A 9,214-nucleotide genomic window follows, 5' to 3' on the forward strand; every position below is an offset into this window, starting at 1 on the left:
ACAGGTAGCGGTCTTTCTCTCTTTCTTTCTTGGTTTTAATTGTGTACGTGTGAGCGAGACACACAAGGATGCGAAGTTTCTAATAATCAAATAATTTTTCAACATGTATCATAAACATTTTGTATGCATTTCAGTTGCATTTGATTGATTGCACGAATTCGTGACGTCTCGTGACCTATATAATTGAAAGCGGATTTCTAATGTTTTTTGCCATTTATTTTAACTGTGCAAAATGATATCGGACAGTGAAAGTGATGAAAGCGAAATAATAGCTCCTCGCCGAGGAACTCGACAATTCAGCAGCTCTACTGATTCTGAAAATTAATTTATCGACAATAATCAATTCACAAGTAATAACTCCTTATATGACATTGACAACGAACCCGAAATTTACTTTGATGATGAACCCGAAATTGAAGAGCTTTTATTTAAAAAATTGATAAATATTTATAAAGCATGATTGAAAAATAAATATAAATACGTATATAAAAAAAATGTTTCGTGCCACTGATGCGCTGGCGACTCAAAGAAAGTATTGAAATACGACAATTAATGACGACAACAACGATCGTTGTAGCAATCTTCGCCTATTTCAAAACAACGATTTATCGTTGTTGTAGCAGTCAAAGGGTTAATATGTGAAAACAAAAAAAATGGTTCAAAACCTAAATAGAATTATTATATGGCGAGAAGGAAAAAATTCCAATTAATGCTTAAAAAAAAGGCCAATAGAAAATTCAACGTTAGCTTCGTCGCTAACTCTCTGAACTCAGGTATACTTATAAGAGGATATTTGTGTTACCCACGCGAGGGTACGCGGGTTTAATTCCGAATGAATTTATACAAAGCTTAGGCTTTTTATCGAATCATTATTATATTCGGCTAGCGATAGGACACACACAGAATAGTGTCATTATATACATATATAATAATTTTAACATAAGCTAAGGGGATAAAATTATATTAGTGAAATGGTGCCCTGACAAGACCGCGCGGGACAAAATCGCGAAATGTATATTATAAGCAAGAAAATAACAAGTAATATAAATATTAAAAACAGGTCTATTGTATAGGTATAAGAAAAGTCCGATAGAACACAGTAATGATAAAATAAGAATCGTTTATTTATTTTGGAAGTGTACTTTTGTCGTTGTAAAACCATTTTAAAACACTGTTAAAATGAAGAGTTAAATATGTGAGGCCACTTACTATAGAAGTGAAACTTTTAATTTTTATAAGGTTTTTATTCGTTTCACTTCGTCAGTTAGTTTCACAAACTTCCTACTCTTTCGATCGCTTTAAAACTTTACCATTTTGGTGGACCTTACGGCATAAACTCGGACCAAAGCATTAAGATTAGGAGTGTAGATTTGTACTTTGTAAAGCGTAGTCTGCTGCCCCTTTGAACCGGCCCTGTGTACATATAGTATCGTGGGAAATTTCATCAATATTTTTAAAATAGACCCAGTGATTGAATCTACATATGTACATCAAGTTTAGGTTACTATAAAAAAGATCTACATATAAATGTACATAAACAATGCATACTAATGTAATAGACTCGCCTTGGCCTACACTGACCAAATACAATTCAAAGGTCACAAAGTTTGATGGAGAATTATCAATTTTGTAAAAAATAGAAGTCATGCTTAGGGTTGCGAACAGGTCGCTTTTTAAGAAACCATATTCTCTTTTTTTTAACACAATTCTTTTGTTGTCTATCTTTTTTTAATATTTTAACCATAATGTCCTCTTTTTCAATTTCACGCAGTCCGTACTATATTTTCTCTCACAAGATATGACGTGAGTGGAGGGACTTTTGCAATACCTGGTCAAAATGTCAATGTAGAAAGAGTATTTTCCATGATCACTGTCCGGGGTATTTTAAGTGTAGTATATACATAATTAAAAAAGTAAGATGATTAAATTCAACAATTAATTTTTAAGCGCACTTTTCAAGTTCCTAACTACATACATATGTATATTCCGGTTATAATGAAAGTGGAATAATTCATATATTGGACTTTTGCGTAAATTAGTTTTAAAAATAATTTTGATACTACATACAAATATATGTATACATACATTATGATTCTTAGCCTTATAAATATAATCTTTCCTGTACTGGTGGAATTTTATAATTACCTTGTAAAATAATGGTATTTTTGGTACCTTAAATGACTTTTTTCACTATAATGATTATAAAGAAAATTGTAAAAAAATAAACATTTTTTTGCTAAATGTTCTCTTTCTTTGGCCATGACTAGAGACACGTATTTTGGGCATTTTGCTATTAATGCTTAATTGATGCTAAAATTTGGAATAGATGCTAAATTCGTAAAATATCCGAATAGATGCTAAAATAACAAACAAAAGTGAAATTTGCATAAAATTTATAAAATTAATAGACAATTTAGAAGGGTCTTCCTATCCCTTTGCCAATTTATTATGTGAAGAAATTGAGGGGATAAAACAGAGCTTGCAGTTTACCATAGACGGTGTTTTACCTGTCGAAAACAAGCAACTGCTTTTGTCTATTACTGTAAATAAAAGAAGACAGTTGGAGCTGTGTATCCAAAAGGCTGTTCAAAAAAACGTCTTAAAACTAGACTCGCACTCAAGACTAAATGAGACAAATTTATTCCTCCAAACATTGAGTAAACTATCCAATCCATATGTGGCAGATACAAAATCTAATATTAATGTTAAAGAAACAGTTTTGTTTTTTATAAACCTGCCATTGTTTAATGTATTAACAGAGGCTCAATTTTTGGAAGGATATCAGCACTTTTTTAGATAATTAATAGAGAATATAAAAAGAGAAATTCATCGAATTTTTTATTATTTAAAATTAAACTCTTCATAAAAATAGATGCTAAAATTGAACATTTTTAATGCCCTAAAACGCTAAAATGCAAAATGAAAATGCTAAAATTGATAAAAATAGATGCCTAAAATACGTGTCTCTAACCATGACACATGTCAACCCTAGTCATGCTTAAAGTAAGCCTAATCATTAACACCAGCACACAGCACCAAACACGTAAGGAGCAATTGCAAAGGTACAATTAAATAAAAATCAATCTTCAACAGTCTACAACCTCAACTTGAAAGGACAAGGCGCCACTAAAACATCATAGACAAGCATTCAGGGACCACTTACGAATCTAAACCACCTTTACGACACGTCCAAACCAAACATAAACCCTCATCCAACCTCAAAATCATTATTTTCACCAATCGTTCAACCACACATATCAACAATTTGGTACAAAACACACCGAACGCTAAATGTCACGACGACAAGTAAATGAATGGACTCGTTTCGCGTAATTGCCAGAGCCGTATTCAGCTTCACAGAGTGGGTGGTTTAGCAAACGGGGGGGTTTATTTGCTCAGTATCTCGGTGGCAACGTTGAAGACGACTCCATCAATCCACAGCATCCGCCATCAGGACAGAAGGACATCGAAAAAGGACGAGCCGCAACCATGCGACTGGACAAAGTAACGAATTCATTCAATCCTAAACAGGCGACAGAATCTTATCCCCTTATGAGAGTCGACACATTAACCGACGGAGCCGGTTAATGTGCACATTGATCAATGTGCGAAAACTCGTGCTATCGATATTAATATACACATAAGTATGTACGTGCGAAAAGAGAAGCTCTATTGACGATGTCCGAGTTTATTGTAGAGTCCTCCGTTGACACCTTGCTCGATTTGCTTTAGCAATTAGCCACACCTGGCTGCTCGAGAAGGGGTCAAGCAATTCTAACAGTGTCGCCAATTACATGGGCAAACGACAAAAACGAAAACATGTGATTTTTGAGCGCGCACGTACACTCACGACTTGTTTGTCTCGAAGCACGTGCATTCCCCAATTGCCCATGATAAATGCAACGATTATTGAAAATTCACTATAGCAATTCGTTTTTACATACATATACTATACCTTTTTTATAACCTTTATTTACATATTTTTTTGATTTTTAAATGCTTTTTATTATTACTAAATTATGTTCACAATACGTCTTATATATATATTTAAATAGCTACTGATCTGCTGATCATTTTCTATTTTACAATTTTAATTTCATTTTATCATAGTATTATATTATTCTAATATTAATGTACATCATAATAGGAAAAAGAGCTCAAAAACCAATTTACAATTCTTATATATAAATGCTCATAATACAACTAATAAATAATATTAATTAAAGACTTTCTAAAGTCGATGACCTAAAGCAGATTGTATTTACATAATCTGTGTTTATACCTTTATTTACATGTATGTACTATACTACATATACATATTAACCAGTAGCGTGGTCTAGTGGTGAATGTTGACTTATCTCGTACTTGATGTTACGAGTTCGATTCCCGCTAGTCTCGCTATTGGCCAGACCTTGATTTGTCAAGGTCGATCGTTTCTTATCAGAATTTGCCAATTTTTCTGATTTTCATTGAAACGATTCCTGTCAAATTGGCGTTTCCTTCCCAATTTTCTGTTGCGAACCTTAAGTTATTGTTATATCTTAGATTTCGCCATATTGCTCACCATAGATGTCTCTGTGGTTGTTTATCGAATATAAAATTCGTATTGTTACATGAAAGTTATTCATCGTTATTTATCGTATTAATACGATATTTGTAATATCTGACGATAGATGTCAGATATTGTTTAGATTTACATATATCTATGTAATAATTATGCGGACCAGGAAGGCGCATTCGGGGTTTAACTGTTAAGCCTTCCTGGTATATTTGTATATATATATATATATATATATGTATAAAAAATAAAAAATAAAAAATATATACAAATATTACATCGTAAAATCTAAAATCAGAATGTGTCGTCATATTCTCGTCCATGGATTTGTGCATATTATTATACATATGTCCTGTCGTAAAATTATATCGGTTCGCTTTTAGAATTTTGATTGCTTGTTAGTGATGGTGTATCCGTTATTCTATGTATGTATGCATTAACTATCTAAACTAATTTGCAATAATAAACATATATTGCACATATTTTAATTGGTACATTCCGCTATCAATTATTGTATTTACAAATGTGCAAAAATTTTAATTAAATTGCATTCTATGTACATATAATATGGTACAATAAAAACCGCATACTTGTAAATTATCAGTATACTACATGGATTATTACTAGCGATTGCAATTTACCGTCAAATTGGATAAACCGGTAAATTAGTTTTCTTACTACCGGTATACTGGTATTTACCGGAAAATCAACCCCAGTTAAAAAATTCCGTGATTTGATAACTGTATGTGATTACTTTTACTAAAAACGTCAATCTAGATTGAATCGTAAACAATTAAAAATAAATCTCAGGTGAATAATTTCATATATGTAAATGTATGAAAGTAAATTGGTAATAATAAATTTATTTTATTTTTTTATTTTTCATTTTATATCAAGCATATTTATTTATTTGGACTATTTTAATGTTTCAATCATAAGCAAAACAACCATCTGATCGCATTTATTACGATTTGGTTAGTCTGTGTTGCTAGTGAATTTATCAATTTGAAATTGCCACATTTAATGCTGAAAAAAATCTAGAAAACTTTATCCACAATACGCCATTTGCATCGATTTTTAACGTAATATTATTGAATAATATGCCTATATATGTACTTAATTAAAAAAAAAGAAAAATATTTACCGTTGAGGCAACTTTTTGCTGATTTACCGGTAAACTGGTATACCGGTAAATCGGCTATACCAGTACTAGTACGATATTTCCAGGATACTTTATCTATGATTTTAAATTGATGATACACTTAGTAGCTTCTTTGAATAGCAGGTCAAAAAGGATGTTGAGCGTCATATTTTAAATTTTAAAATTTACCGATTTACCGGTAATCTCCTATACCGGTATTGCAATCCCCAAATCTCAATGTGGATTAGTACGATGTTTCCAACATACTTTATCTTTAATTTTAAATTGATGATACATACATAGGCTCCTTTGAATGGCAGGTCAAAAAGAATGTCGAGCGTCGAATTAGGGCACAAAAACGCAGAGTACACATACGTAAAATAAAAAACGAAAAATTTGCACAATTTTTTAAAGATTTCCACTAATGAAATTTATAAAATGGATAATACTAGTATCAATAGTTCTCAAAATGCATTTAAATATTTTAATCGCTCAAATAATTTACAAGAACCATCAGAATAGATTAGTGGTAAGCATATAATGTTTTAAACAGAGTGTTCACGAGTTCAAATCCCACTGGTTTCTACTTGTCAGACCTTAGATTTGTGACTCCAGGTCGATCGTTTCCTTTCATCTGCCAATTAATCTGATTTTGCCGATTTGAATTTATCTGAGTTTGCCAATTTATCTGATTTTCAATGAAACGGTTCCAACAAATTGACAACCTTACCTACTTTCTCGCAAAAATCTCGAATTTTCAACAATCTCGAATTTCGCTGAATTGTATAAAATGCTGCAAATTTACAAATTTGACGATAAATATCTCTGTGGATGTTTATTGATATGTATTTATGTAAAACTAGCTGAACCCAGCATGCGTTGCAATGCCACAATAACATATTCCATTTCCCAATTCCCGTTCCCATTCTCGTTTCCGTTCTTGTTCCCGTTACCGTTCTCGTTCCCGTTCCACAGAAATTCGATTTTATATATAGGTATAGATATACATATTTAATAACGTGGGCCATCCGCTGTGGGTTTGTGGTACAGTCCTGAATGGTCAGTATATTCAAGTGCGAGGTAGGCGTGGCGCGATTATTGTCACACTCGCGGCGTGATGCGATGAAGGCGGGAGGATAACTTATTAAATTATAATTACGAATATTATTATTATTGCGTGCGCGCAAGTTGGTTACCAACGTAAACATTTCCTTAACTACATACTGGCGCTTCATACTTTCGCGTCGATAAAATCGTAATTACGAATATTATTATTAAGAGGTTTTTTCCCGTCTTTTTTTCACAGTAATCTTCCCGGACATGCATACAACAAATCCTAAAAGTTCCATCGTAATCGGTTCAGTGGTTTAGGAGCCTATTTGAGACACACAGACAGACATTCAATTTTATATAGATAGATATTAATAATATTTGTATCAAATGTACACTGTTTCTGGCCAGAAAAGCGCATTGGGGTTACCTGTAAGGCCTTCCTGGTGTAAATTAAAGATACGTAACATAATATTTTACGCAAACGAATCATCCTGAATATGAAATCAAACGCCATAATTCGCATCCGCGTTCCCCCATTGAATTAAACAGCAAAACGTAATATCAATTTGGCATGCAGCGACGACCCCACACGTCTTCGAAGAGGCTAAAACTCTAATCTAAATGCAACGCAAGCAAATGTGCAATTTCGACGATTCGTATACAAAATGCAACTTTTCAAACCTTCAAAATCGTATTAAGTATAAATCGCCAATTCACAGACACGCGAACGTAAGGACGCTGTTCCACATAACGCAATCGATTGTTATCACTAACAATGCTCGAATCAATTGCCTTCAAAAATGACCTCAAACAAGGGTCAACAGTTTCTTCGAGCCATCCACCTTAATGACATCCACCGAAATGACATCCGCCGAATATTGATAAGACAAAATCTCAATCTAAAGTGAAGGATTTAATTCATATGCATAGGCGATCCACTCGGTGCGAATGTAAATTAACTGAAATTTCCATCAGACGAGACGGGAAATTCTCGAGATGAGACAGCGGTGGTGCATACAATTATTCGGATGAGTCTGGTGCGAAATTTAGACCGAGAGCGCCACTGCACCGTGGGATGCAATTAACCTCCATTTTGCGCGCGATGCAACTAAAGTGACGCGCGTCTGCACGTAATCGACTGCATTACGACACGTTTGCATTCTCGGCTCAAATTGTGTCCTTTTGCCATTATGGATAAAATTCAAAGTCTCGGCGGAAGAGTGTCACACGATCGGACGCAGTTCTGCATGACGGAACCAAGCCAAACGTACGATTCGAACGTGTCACGGTTCTTTCGATTGTATGTACCTACCAGTGGCGTGCCGTGACCTTTAAAACAGGCGACCAGGTATGGACAAAAATATACATATATGTATGTATGTATATTTTGAATTTTGAAATTACAATCTTAGCTAGGCTTTTCAGCTAATTTTATTTTATTTTACATACATATTTATTTTATTTTACATACATATAGCCAGCAGCATAGCTCGGACGTTAAGCTTCTGCTTACCGTCAAGAAGGTGCCGGGTTCTATCCCTGAATGAAAAATGAATTTTTCAGAGTATGCTGTTGGTCAGACCTGGATTTGTGACTCCAGGTTGATCGTTTCCTATCAGAGTTTGCCAATTTTCTCTGATTTCATTGTTGAAACGGTTCCCGGAAAAAAAATTGGCTAAAAATCCTTCCTACCTACTATGTCACCACTATTTGAAATTTGATGGATGTACAATAAAAATTTATGTACAATTCATAGATGTCTCGTTAATTTGCGAGTTTTTTCAGTGTCTCGCAATTCAACGACTTATAATAAAAAAAATGCTGCATTTGTATTTATAATTGGCCAGGAAGGCGCATTGGGATTTACCTGTAAGGCCTTCCTGGTATATATGTAAAAATAAAATAAAATAAAATAAATAAAATAAAATAAATATTTATAACCAGAAGGCCTAACAGGTAAACCCTAATGCACCTTCCTGGTCAGTTACAAACATCGATATACAATTTATAGAATACTAATTTATATTTGTAATATAAACCGCTTAAACATGACTAATCTAATAGTAAACATTTTATATAAATTTATTTGAATACTCATTTGTTTTTTTATTAAATTGACTATCACGAACAAACAAACATATATACTGTATCTTTCGAAATTATATGTATACCAGAATCCGGCACCTGCACCCCCGGAGTCTTCGCCCCCTAGGGCTTTGCCCCCCATGGCTTCGCCCCCGGCATGAAGGCGGCTTCGCCCTCGGCACCTTCAACCCCGGGGACTTCGAATCCTTTGAATCGAAAAAATCGAATCGGCGCCTATGAATCGAAAAATCTTTTGAATCGAAATAAATCGAACGTGTTGTCTACGAACGAACCAACCAACCAATGTTACATATATAGTCTCTTTCGAAATTATATAAGAGATTATTAATAATGAGAGATTCAGTGTAATAATAATT

The sequence above is a fragment of the Arctopsyche grandis genome, chromosome 4 (assembly GCF_051622035.1).
Source record: "Arctopsyche grandis isolate Sample6627 chromosome 4, ASM5162203v2, whole genome shotgun sequence".
In the NCBI taxonomy this organism is placed as follows: domain Eukaryota; kingdom Metazoa; phylum Arthropoda; class Insecta; order Trichoptera; family Hydropsychidae; genus Arctopsyche; species Arctopsyche grandis.